The following is a 17530-nucleotide window of genomic DNA, read 5'->3' on the forward strand; positions in this document are numbered from 1 at the left end:
TGTATAACCATAATTTGTGACAAGATCTACAGAAAGGTGGTGGAACAGAGGGGTAAAGGAATATAGTTTGTATATACTATTGAAGTTTAATTGCTATTAAAGCAAATGAGATTGTGATCAATTTAGAATGTTAAATTTCACCCTCTGGTAACTACAAAGAAAATACTGGAGAAAACATAAGCTCATAAGGCATAAATTTGAGTATAAGTTACCAGGTGCAAGGGGAATGTGGTGTTAATATATAAAGGGTATAAGATTTTTGTTTCAAAAGATGGGAAAGTTTCAGTAACAGAATTGATTAGGATACCATATTATTCTGAATATGATCAACCCCATCGAAGAGTATGCTTGGGAGTGGTTGAAATGGCAGACTTCATGTTGTGTATATGTTCCCACAATTTTAAAAAAAGAAAGAAAAATTAAAGAGATGATGACAATTAAATGCAGTACATGATTATGGATGGGATCTAGCAAGGGAAGAGAAAAGACTGAAAGTGACATTATTGAGACATATCAAAAATTTGAGTTTAGACAGTAAGCTCTATGCCAATATTAAATTTCTTGAATGTGGTAACTTCACTTAAGTTGGGCCCATAAGTGAATACCATTGTTGTTAGGAAATGACTTGCCTGTATTAAATGTTCAAGGAGAATGATGTCCAACAACCTACACTCAAGTGTTCAGAAAATGAATAGATAAATAGGGAAAGAGATGGGTCTAAGTATATGGAGGCAGGGATACATTGGAGTTCTCTGCATGGGAGTTATACTATTTCTCTAACTGTTCTGTAAGTTTGAAAGTATTTCAAATTAAAAAGTTAAAACTGTGTACTTACAATGAGTGAATTTTATGGTATGAAAATTATGCCTCAATAAGGCAGTTGAAAATGATTTATGTGACAGTCTAGGAGGCCCCAAATATCACCAACTGTGTTGAAAATGGAGGAAGTTGAATGACACCTTTCCTAAATGGATTTAAATTTTATTACAGAATTCTGGTGCCTGTCTCCTGAGATGGGAAATGGCATCCAGCCCAGTGAAACACAGAAAGAGCCCCCAGGTGCACATTCTCTGCCCTGGCAGATTTCCAGGCTTTCCCCTTTAGATGGAGTTACCACCCATCCAACTCAGGAGCCTAGAGGTTCTTCTTCTGATAGAAATTGCCATGAAAACTGTCTTCTATTGTCTCCATCCCATTTATCAGGACTTAGAAGTCAAGGCTGTGCTTGGGGTTCCTTGGGGAAGTACACTTACATCCTGAGGAAGGGTTCCCAGAAGAGGTGATGTCTAAACCATGCCCTGAGTGAGGTATAAAGTTTGGGAGATGCTGGACAAGGTGACTTCTGAGCTCCAAAATCATTGTTGAGTCATTGTTGAGACTCCATTGGAAACTGGTTTCTCTTAGTGCTGCTGGATTTCTAATCAAAAAGAAGAGCACACACTTGAAGATCCTGGTGGCCCTTCAACCTTTAATACAGGCTTCAATCAGTTCTACTCATTACATTTAAGGACTTCTGCTTTGAGCCACCTAAATACTTTCAGACTTCAATTATGATCACTACCTGGAAATGAAAATGTGGTGTCAGGCAGTGCTTTGTCACTGAGAATGGAAAAAGAAAAATGCAAATCAGGACTTAATGAAGTGTGACCTCAGCAAAAACATTAAAGAAATTAATTTTGTCTCTCATAGGGTCATATTCCAAAGTAATATCTTCTCTCCCTCAATTTGAAAATAGGCTTAGTTGTTTGTCTTTTTAAAAAAAAAACATATTTTGTTGTGAATTACATGTATAGAAAAGCAGTGAATTTCAGAATGTATTTTTACAGGTGGTTGTAGATTGGATTTCAAAGTTGGTTATGGGTTACAGTTCCAGGATTTTAGGTTTTTCCTTTTTGCTGCTCCCAGACACTGGAGACTAAAGGGAGGTGTCAGTGTGGTGTTTCAGCAGTCATGTTCGTTAGTTGAGTCCTGTCATCTCTGTTATAACTCCTCCTTCTCCTTTGATCCTTCTCCTAATCTTTATGGATATTTGTGTTATGCCCACACTAACTTTTTCATGTTGAAAAGAGATGTTGACAATATGAGATAAGGGAATGGTTGATGTTCTTTGAGAAACTAGCACCTCTGGGTTCCAGGACTCATCTGGCCTAGAAACCATGTGAAGGTTTCAGGTCTCTGAAAAGTAAATTTAATGCGTGCAAGTTTTGTAGGATCTCAGATAGAGCCTTAGGTATTCTTTAAGGCTAACAGGGGTGATATTGACTGGAGTTTTCCAAACTGTCAATTAGTGATGTCTGGCTGAAGCTTGCATGGGTATGGCCTCCAGAGTATCCTCTTGACTCTGTTTGAACTATCTTAGCCACTGATGCCTTGTTCTGTTGCACTTTTTTTCCCCTCTTTTGGTCAGGAAGGCATTGTTGATCCCACAGTGCTGGGGCTGGGCTCATCCCTGGGAGTCATATCCTGAGTTGCCAGGGAGGTCCACCCCTGGGTGTTATGTTCTATGTTGTGGGAGAGGGTAATGGTTATACTGCCAGGGTTGGGCCTGGGTAGAGAGGGGCTGTATCTAAGCCACAAGGAAGGTTCTCTGGAGGTGGTTCTTAGGCATAGCTGTAAGTGGACTTAGCTTTTTCACTACAGAAATGGGTTTCACTGGAGCAGGCCTCAGGGACTACAGCTTGGCCTGTTATCTTGGGAATCCCTAGTGTTTTGAGAGAGTATCAGGGATTTCCAAAGTGGGAAAGTTTAATGGTTCTATATTTATTTTCCAGTCCCTTGAGGGACTTTGCCAATACTTTTAAATCATCTGCTTAACATATATGGGTATTAAATTAAGCTATACTGAATTACAAGCTCTCATTTCTATCCTGGGCTCCATGTGTTTGAGTTGTTTGAATGAACTCTCTGGACAGGTTGGCTTGGATTGTGCACTGCAAAGAGTTTAGCTCTTGGATAAAGTGAAGCTTTTTTCCTTTAATCTCATACAGTGGGTGAAATTATGGAGAACAGACACTGTCATCCTTTACCCTGTATTAAGATTTGCCTTAATCTCAGCCAGATCAACTTCATTCTTATCGCTAATTGTAGCCTGATCTCTTTCTTTGTTTCTTTAACAGTTGTTGTTTCTGGCAATGTTGACTTTCAGAACTCCAACCAATTGTCTTTCTTGAACTAATAAAAATAAAAGCAAAACCAACATCACATTATTCAACCTCATCTACCCCTTAGGATAATACATTAATTTGCCCCACCTGACATCTCAGAACCAAAGTTTTTAAATTAACTATCCCCCTTGTTTGCTTTTCTCCCATTTCTTCCCATGTATTCCACAATCTACTGCAGTTTGGAGCTCCTTCTTTAGGTGTGGTTATGGATGGGGAAGAAGTGACAGATAGGAAATAGATAAGGAAAGACTTCTTGTGGAATGTTTTCTATTTTGATTTAGAGGTGGATTTTGATTTAGAGGTGGATACATGGGATATTCAAAAATGCATGGAACTGAACACTACAAGATGTGCAGTTCAATGAATGGCAATTATATCGTGACTCTTTTAATGCCAACAAGAGTGATGACATGATCTGCCCATTCTAAATCTGTTCAAGACTTACAACATGGTACGGGGTGATTTAACAATCTAAAAGATACTTTCAACGTCAATGAAAAGAAACTGAACACAATCAGGATGGGAAAAGGCGATTCAAAAATTTGATAAGGTAGATACTTCATTTAGCTGCGATTTAGAAAGACGTTCTGGAACTTTTCAATTAAAAGAAACAGATATCATTAACTCCTGATTTGGACGTCCATGGAGAACACTTTCTTATGTCATCTATGAATTAACTTACTAAAGAACTGAGAGAAAATTCATATGAAGATTCATAGGAAATTCTGGGGAAAATAGATGAGTGACAAAATCAGTAGAAATTGTTCTGACATCAAGAAATAAATTGTAACGAAAAAAGTAATTTTCAAATAACACAAAGAGGAATAAATCATTAAGAGGAAGAGACACAATTTTAATTGAAGTACTGAATAGACTCCTAATTCTTCGATAATTCAGTTAATGAAGAGGAGTGAATCACATAAATTGATTGGAAAAAATATTTAAACTTCTTTCAAATTTGATACACAATGCTGATACTGAGAGAAATAAAATCAAACACACAATATACCATTACAACAAAGAGACCAATGGCAAGCTGGCTAAGAGTACCATCAGTTTAAAGAGTATTGAGTGATTCACACTCAATAAATTTTGGAATAAAGTTCTAACACTCAATAGGAAAGAAACTTTATTGATATTTTCCCATACTTGGCAACAATCCTGAAAATGTACTTACAATTTTGAGTAAGTTAAGAACCAGAAAGAAAGCAAATTCTCTTCATCCAGGCTAGAGGAAGCACTGAATTATCAGTCTTTTCTAGAGGAAATGTTATAACAGAATTCTGATCATTTGGTCAAAAACATACAACCAAAATGTAAAAGAAACAGAATTATAGATGTGTATCAGGCAGTTAATTAATGACAACTAGAAATCTTCTAGATTTCTAGATGTCTCTGATATTTAAGAAAATTTTAAAAGCTGTCATTGTTGTGATTTCTTTGCTCTTTGTAATAAATATTCATCTTAAAAAAACTTAATTGGCCATAAATGTCGGAATTTAGTTTTGAATTCTCTATTTGCTTCCATTGGTCTATATGTCTGTCCTTGTTCAAGTGCCTTGCTGTTTGACAAATGTAACTTTCTAATAAGTTTTAGATAAATGGGAACTCCTCAAAATCAAATGCTTTTGTACCTCAAAAGGCTTCATCAAAAAAGTGAAGAGGCAGCCAACTCAATGGGAGAAAATATTTGGAAATCCTATATCAGACAAAGGTTTGACATCCTGCATTCACAAAGAAATCATACAACTCAACAACAACAACAACAACAAAAAACAATTACAAAATGGGCTAAAGACATGAATAGGCATTTTGCTGAAGAGCAAATACAGATGGCTCAAAAGCACATGAAGACATGCTCATTTCCATTGGCTATAAGGGAAATCCAGATCGATACTACAATGAGATGCCACCTCACACCTAAAGAATGGCTGCTATTAAGCAAACAGGAAACTATAATTGTTGGACATGATGTGGAGAAATTAGGACACTTATGCACTGCTGGTGGAAATGTATAATGGAGCATCCACTATGGAAGACAGTTTGTTGGTTCCTTAGGAAATTAAATAATGAGTTGCCCTATGGTGCAACAATAGCACTACTTAGTATATACTCAGAAGAGCTGAAAGCAATGATGTAAACAAGCATTTGCACACCGATATTCATAGCAGCATTATTCACAATCACCAAAAAATGGAAACAAACCAAATGCTCATCAACAGATGAGTGGATCAACAAATTGTGGTTTATACATATGATGGAATATTATGCAGCAGTATGATGAAATAACGTCTTGAAGCACATGACAAGATGAATTAACCTTGAGGACATAATGCTGAGTGAAATATGCCAGACAGAAAAAGATAGATACTGTATGATTCCACTTTTATGACCCTCATAAAGGTATAATCAAAGGCTTTTAATACAGAATATAGGGGAATTAGAGATACACAGAGCATAGAGATGGGTGAATACTTAGCTAATAATGTTGAACTTCAATGTAAGGGAATAGATAGAAGTGAAGGTGGTTCTTTAGTGTTCTATCAGTAATATTACCATACTGAAGATGAACAAGATTGAAAGGGGTTGTATAGACCTATGTGTTCCACTGTTTAACACTAGAAATATAAATTAGTTCTTGCAAGAATTACTTCAAAGGTATGATTTGTGTAAAAAAAGTGTTTAAGTTAAGGGTACAGGGGCTAAACTGCTATTGCATGCTATCAGCTATGTTCAAAAAGAAAACATCAGCATTACCACACAAAGAGTAGAAGTAAATAATGGGGGGAGGGATAAGAGTTAAGAGGAGGTTTAGATTTCTTATTTGGTGAGGGTGTGTTTATTGGTTTCCTTTCTCTTAGGAGCAATAAAATTACCTAAAATTGAGAAGGTTGATGGAGCATGAACTTTAGACGTTATATATGAAGCCTGATGTATGCAGGTGGCTGAAGGATGCATTGGCTGAGAAGTACATTGGCGAATGATGGTGTATACTTTTGAACGAAGGCTGTGCTGCTACACAAAGAAATGAAGTCGTGAGGCATGCAATGATGTGAAGGAACTTGTGGGACATTTGGTGAGGCAAAATGAGCCAGAAACAAAAGTACAACAATGTTTTTCTTATAAGGAAACAAGGGCGTAGATTGTAAGCTTTTGTAGCAGGCACATTAAGTCTAGAGTGGTAATTATTATTTCAGGATTTTGAGAGGCTGTTTTATATATGTAACCTGATATTTAGAGTTAAGAATGAAGCTAATCAGGTTGGGGTTAAAGTAATTCAAAAAAAAAGGGTAAGGAAGACATGATATGTAAAACCACACATATTCTTTGAGACCATAGGAAGAAAGGTTTATTTTGCCTGGAGCTGAAATTTTCTGTAGTGAGTAATCTAACTCAACCTATCTGCATAGCTCATTTGAACAACTGAAACACAGGGAACCCAGAATAAGAAAGAGGTCCTTTGTTCTGTAGAGATTAATGTAATGCCTGCATACATCCTAGGGTATATTAAGCAAATAATTTAAAAGTATTGGCAACGTCCCTTGAGGGATGGTAGACAAAATATGGATTATTATTAAACCTTACTATTAAACCTTACAGTCAGGGAATCCCCTGATACTATGTCAAATTCTAAGGACACCCAAATCAAAAGACCACGACTTGACTTCCGGAGAAGATGGCGGCTTAGTAAGACGCGCGGATCTTAGTTTCTTCTCCAGGACAGCTACTAGGGGAGTAGAAACGATACAGAACAGTGCCCAAAGCCACAACAGAGATAAAAAAGACAGCGTACCCCATCCTGGAATGGCTGGCTGACTGAGAGAAGCCGCTCGGGTGAGATCGCCGAGGTGCGCGGGCTTCACCGGGTGGGGCGGCAAGCGGCCGGAGTCACTCCCTTCCCCCTTCCTGGGCCAGCTGGGAGAATTGGAGAGGCGGTCCCCTGAAACCGCGGCGGCTGGCGCCCACACCACGCACGCCCCCCCGGACCAACTGAGAGAATTGGATCGGAAATCCCCAGGCCGCGGAGAACAGTGACAGGTGGGGGAGGCCTCTTCCAAACCCGTGACTCCCTGGGAAAGTGCACTCTCCCGGGCGGGCCACTGCCACTGGCACCCTCCCGCCACGCTTGTCGCCTCGGGCCGACAAGGAAATTCGGACGGGCGCTTTCCCGGGCTGCGGCGGCCAGCAACCCTCCCCACGTTCGGACCCCGGGCCGGCTCGCACTCTTCCAAGCCACTTCGGCTAGCGAACCTCCCGGACGGTGAGAGTTTTCCAAAGTTAAAGGTCCCACAGCACCTTTTACTGGTGGGACCGCAGAAAAACGTGTGCCACGAGCGCCACCTACTGGGCAGGATAAGAAAAACAGAACCCAGAGATTTCACAGAAAAATCTTCCAAACTTTTGGATCCAATACCCAGGGAAATCTGTCTAAATGCGCAGATGCCAACAGAAGATAACGGATCATGCTCAAATAATTGAAAATATGGCCCAGTCAAAGGAACAAACCAATAGTTCAAATGAGATACAGGAGCTGAGACAACTAATGCTGAATATACGAACAGAAATGGAAAAACTCTTCAAAAACCAAATCGATAAATTGAGGGAGGACATGAAGAAGACATGGGCTGAACATAAAGAAGAAATAGAAAAACTGAAAAAACAAATCACAGAACTTATGGAAGTGAAGGACAAAGTAGAAAAGATAGAAAAAACAATGGATACCTACAATGATAGATTCAAAGAGACAGAAGATAGAATTAGTTATTTGAAGGATGAAACATCTGAATACCAAAAAGAAACAGAAACTATCGGGAAAAGAATGGAAAAATTTGAACAGGGTATCAGGGAACTCAAGGACAATATGAACCACACAAATATACGTGTTGTGGGTGTCCCAGAAGGAGAAGAGAAGGGAAAAGGAGGAGAAAAACTAATGGAAGAAATTTTCACTGAAAATTTCCCAACTCTTATGAAAGACCTAAAATTACAGATCCAAGAAGTGCAGCGCACCCCAAAGAGATTAGACCCAAATAGGCGTTCTCCAAGACACTTACTAGTTAGAATGTCAGAGGTCAAAGAGAAAGAGAGGATCTTGAAAGCAGCAAGAGAAAAACAATCCATCACTTAAAAGGGAAACCCAATAAGACTATGTGTAGATTTCTCACCAGAAACCATGGAAGCTAGAAGACAGTGGGATGATATATTTAAATTACTAAAAGAGAAAAACTGCCAACCAAGACTCCTATATCCAGCAAAATTGTCCTTCAAAAATGAGGGAGAAATTAAAACATTCTCAGACAAAAAGTCACTGAGAGAATTTGTGACCAAGAGAACAGCTCTGCAAGAAATACTAAAGGGAGCACTAGAGTCAGAACCGAAAAGACAGAACAGAGAGGTATGGAGAAGAGTGTAGAAAGAAGGAAAGTCAGATATGATATATATAATACAAAAGGCAAAATGGTAGAGGAAAATATTATCCAAACAGTAATAACACTAAATGTTAATGGACTGAATTCCCCAATCAAAAGACATAGAATGGCAGAATGGATTAAAAAACAGGATCTTTCTATATGCTGTCTACAGGAAACACATCTTAGACCCAAAGATAAACATAGGTTGAAAGTGAAAGGTTGGGAAAAGATATTTCATGCAAATAACAGCCAGAAAATAGCAGGAGTGGCTATACTAATATCCAACAAGTTAGACTTCAAATGTAAAACAGTTAAAAGAGACAAAGAGGGACACTATATACTAATAAAAGGAATAATTAAACAAGAAGACATAACAATCATAAATATTTACGCACCGAACCAGAATGCCCCAAAATACGTGAGGAATACACTGCAAACACTGAAAAGGGAAATAGACACAAATACCATAATAGTTGGAGACTTCAATTCCCCACTCTCATCAATGGACAGAACATCTAGACAGAGGATCAATAAAGAAATAGAGAATCTGAATATTACTATAAAGGAGCTAGACTTAACAGATATTTATAGGACATTAAATCCCACAACAGCAGGATACACCTTTTTCTCAAGTGCTCATGGATCATTCTCAAAGGTAGACCATATGCTGGGTCACAAAGCAAGTCTTAGCAAATTTAAAAAGATTGAAATCATACACAACACTTTCTCGGATCATAAAGGAATGAAGTTGGAAATCAATAATAGGGGGAATGCCAGAAAATTCACAAATACGTGGAGGCTCAAAAACACACTCTTAAACAACCAGTGGGTCAAAGAAGAAATTGCAAGTGAAATTAGTAAATACCTAGAGGTGAATGAAAATGAAAACACAACATATCAAAACTTATGGGATGCAGCAAAGGCAGTGCTAAGAGGGAAATTTATTGCTCTAAATGCCTATATCAGAAAAGAAGAAAAGGCAAAAATGCAGGAATTAACTGTTCACTTGGAAGAACTGGAGAAAGAACAGCAAACTAATCCCAAAGCAAGCAAAAGGAAAGAAATAACAAAGATCAGAGCAGAAATAAATGAAATTGAAAACAATAGAGAAAATCAATAAGACCAGAAGTTGGTTCTATGAGAAAATCAATAAGATTGATGGGCCCTTAGCAAGATTGACAAAAAGAAGAAGAGAGAGGATGCAAATAAATAAGATCATAAATGGAAGAGGAGACATAACTACTGACCTCACAGAAATAAAGGAGGTAATAACAGGATACTATGAACAACTTTACGCTAATAAATACAACAATTTAGATGAACTGGATGGGTTCCTGGAGAGACATGAACAACAAACTTTGACTCAAGAAGAAATAGATGACCTCAACAAACCAATCACAAGTAAAGAAATTGAATTAGTCATTCAAAAGCTTCCTAAAAAGAAAAGTCCAGGACCAGATGGCTTCACATGTGAATTCTTCCAAACGTTCCAGAAAGAATTAGTACCAATTCTCCTAAAACTCTTCAAAAAAATCGAAGTGGAGGGAAAACTACCTAATTCATTCTATGAAGCCAACATCACCCTCATACCAAAACCAGGCAAAGATATTACAAAAAAAGAATACTACAGACCAATCTCTCTAATGAATATAGATGCAAAAATCCTCAATAAAATTCTAGCAAATCATATCCAACAACACATTAAAAGAATTATACATCATGACCAAGTAGGATTCATCCCAGGTATGCAAGGATGGTTCAACATAAGAAAATCAATTAATGTAATACACCATATCAACAAATCAAAGCAGAAAAATCACATGATCATCTCAATTGATGCAGAGAAGGCATTTGACAAGATTCAACATCCTTTCCTGTTGAAAACACTTCAAAAGATAGGAATACAAGGGAACTTCCTTAAAATGATGGAGGGAATATATTAAAACCCACAGCTAATATCATCCTCAATGGGGAAAAATTGAAAACTTTCCCCCTAAGATCAGGAACAAGACAAGGATGTCCACTATCACCACTATTATTCAACATTGTGTTGGAGGTTCTAGCCAGAGCAATTAGACAAGAAAAAGAAATACAAGGCATCAAAATTGGAAAGGAAGAAGTAAAACTATCACTGTTTGCAGACGATATGATACTATACGTCGAAAACCCGGAAAAATCCACAACAAAACAACTAGAGCTAATAAATGAGTACAGCAAAGTAGCAGGTTACAAGATCAACATTCAAAAATCTGTAGCATTTCTATACATTAGTAATGAACAAGCTGAGGGGGAAATCAAGAAACGAATCCCGTTTACAATTGCAACTAAAAGAATAAAATACCTAGGAATAAATTTAACTAAAGAGACAAAAAACGTATATAAAGAAAACTACAAAAAACTGTTAAAAGAAATCACAGAAGACCTAAATAGATGGAAGGGCATACCGTGTTCATGGATTGGAAGACTAAATATAGTTAAGATGTCAATCCTACCTAAATTGATTTACAGATTCAATGCAATACTAATCAAAATCCCAACAACTTATTTTTCAGAAATAGAAAAACCAATAAGCAAATTTATCTGGAAGGACAGGGTGCCCCGAATTGCTAAAAAACATCTTGAGGAAAAAAAACGAATCTGGAGGTCTCGCACTGCCTGACTTTAAGTCATATTATGAAGCCACAGTTGTCAAAACAGCATGGTATTGGCATAAAGATAGATATATCGACCAATGGAATCGAATAGAGTGCTCAGATATAGACCCTCTCATCTATGGACATTTGATCTTTGATAAGGCAGTCAAGCCAACTCACCTGGGACAGAACAGTCTCTTCAATAAATGGTGCCTAGAGAACTGGATATCCATATGCAAAAGAATGAAAGAAGACCCATCTCTCACACCCTATACAAAAGTTAACTCAAAATGGATCAAAGATCTAAACATTAGGTCTAAGACCATAAAACAGTTAGAGGAAAATGTTGGGAGATATCTTATGGATCTTACAACTGGAGGCAGTTTTATGGACCTTAAACCTAAAGCACGAACACTGAAGAAGGAAATAAATAAACGGGAGCTCCTCAAAATTAAACACTTTTGTGCATCAAAGAACTTCATCAAGAAAGTAGAAAGACAGCCTACACAATGGGAGACAATATTTGGAAATGATATATCAGATAAAGGTCTAGTATCCAGAATTTATAAAGAGATTGTTCATCTCAACAACAAAAAGACAGCCAACCCAATTACAAAATGGGAAAAAGACTTGAGCCAACACCTCTCAGAAGAGGAAATACAAATGGCCAAAAGGCACATGAAGAGATGCTCAATGTCCCTGGCCATTAGAGAAATGCAAATCAAAACCACAATGAGATATCATCTCACACACACCAGAATGGCCATTATCAACAAAACAGAAAATGACAAGTGCTGGAGAGGATGCGGAGAAAGAGGCACACTTATCCACTGTTGGTGGGAATGTCAAAGGGTGCAACCACTGTGGAAAGCAGTTTGGCGGTTCCTCAAAAAGCTGAATATAGAATTGCCATACGACCCAGCAATACCATTGCTAGGTATCTACTCAAAGGACTTAAGGGCAAAGACACAAACGGACATTTGCACACCAATGTTTATAGTAGCGTTATTTACAATTGCAAAGAGATGGAAACAGCCGAAATCTCCATCAACAGAAGAGTGGCTAAACAAACTGTGGTATATACATACGATGGAATACTATGCAGCTTTAAGACAGGATAAATTTATGAAGCATGTAATAACATGGATGGACCTAGAGAACATTATGCTGAGTGAGTCTAGCCAAAAACTAAAGGACAAATACTGTATGGTCCCACTGATGTGAACAGACATTCGGGAATAAATTTGGAATATGTCCTTGATAACAGAGTCCAGCAGGAGGTAGAAACAGGGTAAGATAATGGCCAATTGGAGTTGAAGGGATACAGACAGTGTAACAGGAGTAGATACAAAAACTCAAAAATGGACAGCACAATAATACCTAATTGTAAAGTAATCATGTTAAAACACTGAATGAAGCTGCATCTGAGCTATAGGTTTTTGTTTTGTTTTGTTTTGTTTTGTTTTGATTTTACTATTATTACTTTTATTTTTTTCTCTATATTAACATTCTATATCTTTTTCGGTTATGTTGCTAGTTCTTCTAAACCAATGCATATGTACTAAGAAATGATGATCATGCATCTATGTGATGATGTTAAGAATTAATGATTGCATATGTAGAATGGTATGATCTCTAAATGTTGGGGTAATTTCTTTTTTTCCGTTAATTAAAAAAAAAAAAGAGAAGGAATAATTGGAGCTGAAGGGATACAGACTGTACAACGGGACTGGATATAAAAACTCAGAAATGGACAGCACAATACTACCCAATTGTAATGCAATTATGTTAAAACACTGAATGAAGCTGCATGTGAGGTATAGGTTTTTTGTTTTTGTTTTGTTTTTTTTCTTTCTATTATTGTTTTAATTCTTATTCTGTTGTCTTTTTATTTCTTTTTCTAAATCGATGCAAATGTACTAAGAAATGATGAATATGGAACTATGTGATGTTATTAAGAATTATTGATTGTACATGTAGATTGGAAGGATTTCTAATTGTTTTGTTAATTCTTTTTTTAATTAATAAAAAAAAGAAAATTAAAAAAAAAAGAAAGGAATGCTTTAAATTTTTGTACTTTGCTGAAAATTCTTTTTCCCAGGGTCTATAAAACATTAATTTGTTTTTATATTTTATTTTTTTGTGTTTTTTTTTAATCAATAAGTAATCTAGGACTAGCATGTTTGCTAGACCTGGCATTTGCTCGGTACATAAGGTTCAAAGTTTCCTTTCCTTTTTTTATTTATTTTATATTTTGCAATTTTTTTTCCACAATATTTAAGTTTTTTGATGTTTAGATATTTTTCTCCGGTGAAGCACAAGTTTCTTTTCGTGGTCCCTGATCAATTTGAAACAGTTGGAACACCAGTGGCACTGTTAACCGCTTTCTGGGCAGGCTCTTTAGCTTGGTGGGCTTGTAATACAGTTACAGCTTCATCAACCTTAGAACGGAGTGACTCTGGAGACTCAAGCATATGAAGAAGTCCCGAATTATCAATCTCCAACAACATGCCAGTGATTTTACCAGCAAGGGTAGGGTGCATGGCTTGAATAAGGGGAAAGAGCCATTCACCCAACATCTGCTTTTGTTCTTGAGGAGGGGCAGATGCCAACATGGAAGGAGTCAAAGGTTCCTGACCTTGTACATGAACAGCGGGCTGCTGCATGGTAACTTGTGGCTGTGCATTAAGATGTTGTTGTGGATTGCGAACTCCTGCAGCATATTTATACTGTGGAACAGTGCAGACAGCAAGAGTAGCTGCAGCAGCAGCAGCTGCAGGACATGGACCCATTATCTGTGTTGATGTATTAGCAATACGTTGTGTTGACATGACTCGTGCAACCTGTGAAGAAGCTGGTCGCATAGTACTAAATGGTGGTCTAGGAGTGGCTGGGCAGATAGCACTGGGCATATTCTGGAATGGATGAGGTCTGGCACCCTGAGCAGTCCAGCGAGGACTTGGTCTTAGTTGAGCAATTTGGTTAAGAGGATAGTATGCAGCACGGTTCTGAGTCTGTGGAATAGCTGCCGTGAAGTAACCTGAAGGAGGGGCTGGCTGGTAGAGGTTGATTACACGGTTAGGCACAGCTCTTACACTTGCCATTCTCTGCATATACTGGTTAGTGAGGTGAGCCTGGCGCTCTTCTTTACGCTGAGCTAAAGCTACATACAATGGCTTGGTGGCCACAATTCTACCATTCATTTCGGTAACTGCTTTAGTGGCTTCTTCTGGGGAGGAGAAACACACAAAACCAAACCCTTTGCTGTGACCACCCTCCATCATAACCTTTGCACTAGTGATTGTACCAAATGGAGAAAACTCTTTCCGAAGACGCTCATCATCAATACCATCATCAAGGTTTTTCACATAAAGGTTAACACCCTGGTATCTGGTGATCCGATCTTGCTTCATCTGTTCAAATTTGTACTTAAGTTCTGTCTGTCGTTCCACCTTTTTCTGAGCTCTACCAGCATAAATTTGTTTTCCATTGAGCCCCTTTCCATTCGTCTCATCCACAGCTTTCTGTGCATCTTCATGCCTTTCGAAGCTCACAAATCCAAAACCTTTGGATTTTCCACTTTCATCAGTCATTACTTTCACACTTAAGGCAGGTCCAAACTTGCCAAAGAGATCCTTAAGGCACTCATCATCCATGTCTTTCCAAAATTCTTGATGTAAACATTGGTGAACTCTTTTGCCCTAGCTCCAAGTTTGGCTTCTCGTTCTTTACGAGACGTAAATCGTCCAACAAATACTTTGCGATCATTTGGAAGCATCCCATTCACTTTTTAATAGCTCTTTCAGCTGCTTACTGTGTCTCAAAATGTACAAATCCATAGCCCTTGGAACCATTTTCGTCACAAACCACCTTCCATGAACCAAAAGCAGAAAATGTATCATACAGTGCTTTATTATCAATAGATTTGTCCAAATTTTTAATGAATATGCTGCCCACTCCACTTTTGCGAAGCGATGGATCACGCTGAGACCACATGATGCGTATTGGCTTGCTCTTTATAACATCAACATTCATGGTGTCCAAAGCACGTTCCGCGTCTGCCGGCTGCTGGAAGTTCACATAAGCGTAGCCCAAGGAGCGGCGGGTGATCATGTCCCTGCAGACCCGGATAGAGAGGATGGGCTGGGGCGAGCTGAACTTCTCATAGAGCATCGCCTCTGTCATGTCGGGGTGTAGGTCCCCCACGTAGAGCGAGGCCATGGGGTAGCTGGGGGCGCTGGGGTTCATCTCGGCACGGCTGCCCGCAGGGCCACAGGCCGCGACCTTTCCATGAGAGGAAAGCGAGTGCTGGGGCCAGGGGCGGGAGCCGGGGGGAGAGGAGCGGGGGCAAAGTGCAGAGGGACAAAAATCAACCGGAATCGAAACTACTCAACGGACGCAGAACAGGTCGATCCCCTGCCGCTGGCTGCTGGCTGGGAAGCCCGGTGGCGGTGACCGTGTCCGGTCGGGCAGCGGGAAGGCCTCGGTCTCCTGGTTCCTTCTTGGAGCTGCTGCGGGGCCTAGGGCGGGCGGGTCGGTCTCGGCTGCTTCACCGGGTTATTTTACAAAAGAGGAAGGAAAAAAAATAAAAGTCTCCGGCGGGGGAGACGCGGATTTTTTGTAAATTTTTGGGGGGTTTTTAAAAAGATTTTTTTAGATTTTTTTTTGGATTTTTTAATAATAAATGTGTGTTCTGAGCACACACTCTGCACTCTCAGCACTAACCGCGGGGGAGAAAGGGCCCACTGAAGAGTTTTGAGCAGGATCACATGATATGACTTAAGTTTTTAAAATATTCCTCTGGCTTCTGCATGGAGAATAAACCATAGCCTAGTAGGGAGACCAGTTAGAAGACTAATACAGTCATCCAGGCCAGAGATGATGGTGGATCAGACCAGGATGTAAGCAGTAAAAGTGGTGAGATCAGTGTATATCAAATTGTTTTTAGCCATGAAAATCATACTCTAAATTAAATTTTACACAGAAGCCCCATTATATATGTGAGTTTAAAAAAGCAGTACTCTAGCTAAGGTGGAGTTAATGAGCCTGGAACCAATCTACTAGTTCATTCCTACCATGCCAGGCACTTATTAAAGTGCTTCAACAAGTCCATGGGATCCATGTAACACAATTTGAATACTATTGCCAAACATTACAAAAAATTATGCCACAACACCATAACCATTGGGCAAACTGTAGGGTACAAAAAATGACAAAGAAGAAGTGACTCCATGAAATGGATGATTCTCAGGCAGAAGTGACCTGAGTTTTTCTAGTTTTCATTGTAGATAACTGGAATATATCTGAGGGTGTGTCTAGTGTGTAAATGAGCTCTCAGCTGCATTTATCGGATCTAAATATCTACCCTGGTGATAAAATACAGTGGTTAAGAGGGTAGACTCTGGAGCCAGATTAAGAAATCCAAATCCTGGATCCACATCACCTAGTTGAGTGATAAAGGACAAGTCTCTTAAGTGTTATTTGCTTTGACTTATTTACTCATTTAAAATGGGAAGATTAATAATAGTGCCCACACAATAAGGTAACCAAATGAGTTAATATGTATAGATTCAGTCGTGGTTAAACTAGGAAAAGAGGGAATTTCATTCAGGGAATTGATTATACAGGTGAGGAAAAAGATGAGAAGGCAAAGATGAGATGGTAAGGCAACTAAAATATTAGCAACATCAGAAAGTTCGTACCATCCCTAAATTAGAGAGACAGAGAAGGAGGCTGTGTTACTAGAGCCCACGACCCAGAGTCAGCTGGAGCTACTAAATGGAATGCCTCCCATAGACCAAATCCATCTGGAAGCCATTAACAAAGGAACTGGGAAAAGCAGCCTGTAAGATTGCCCTACTGTGACATAGGGCAGAGCAGAGGAAGGATGAGAAAATTATTTGAGGGTAAAGAGGCCCAGGACTGGCATATATGTAAAACCGTTTGGAATGGTATTTGACGTAAGTGCTGAATAAGTTTAGCTATTAATGTAGCACCATGATGACATTTAGTGAGCATTTCTTATGTACCAGGCACTGTACTCAAATCATTTTACATTTTTTATTTCAACAATAAGCCTATGAGATAGCTACTATATTGGGGGATTATTTCACAGATGAGAACATAGCAGCACAGAGAATTTAATTAAATTTCCCAGGGTCACACAGTTAGGAAGGAATTAAGACAGGATTAATACAAGGTATGTTAAGCTCTAGAGCTGAGGTTCTAACCCCCAAGACTCCTGTTTCACACCCTATACAAAAGAGATCAGCTTCACTGACTGTAAAGGTGAGTCACTGTAGTATGACATGTAGCTGAACCA

At 38.7% G+C, this 17530-nt stretch overlaps 1 pseudogene; it reads right to left on the reverse strand.

Moving 5' to 3' along the window:
• Positions 1-13550: 13550 nt before the first annotated feature.
• LOC143671999 (polyadenylate-binding protein 1 pseudogene) lies at positions 13551-15456 on the reverse strand (annotated as a pseudogene).
• Between the last annotated feature and the right edge of the window lie 2074 nt (positions 15457-17530).

Source organism: Tamandua tetradactyla, chromosome X, assembly GCF_023851605.1.
Source record: "Tamandua tetradactyla isolate mTamTet1 chromosome X, mTamTet1.pri, whole genome shotgun sequence".
Lineage (NCBI taxonomy): Eukaryota > Metazoa > Chordata > Mammalia > Pilosa > Myrmecophagidae > Tamandua > Tamandua tetradactyla.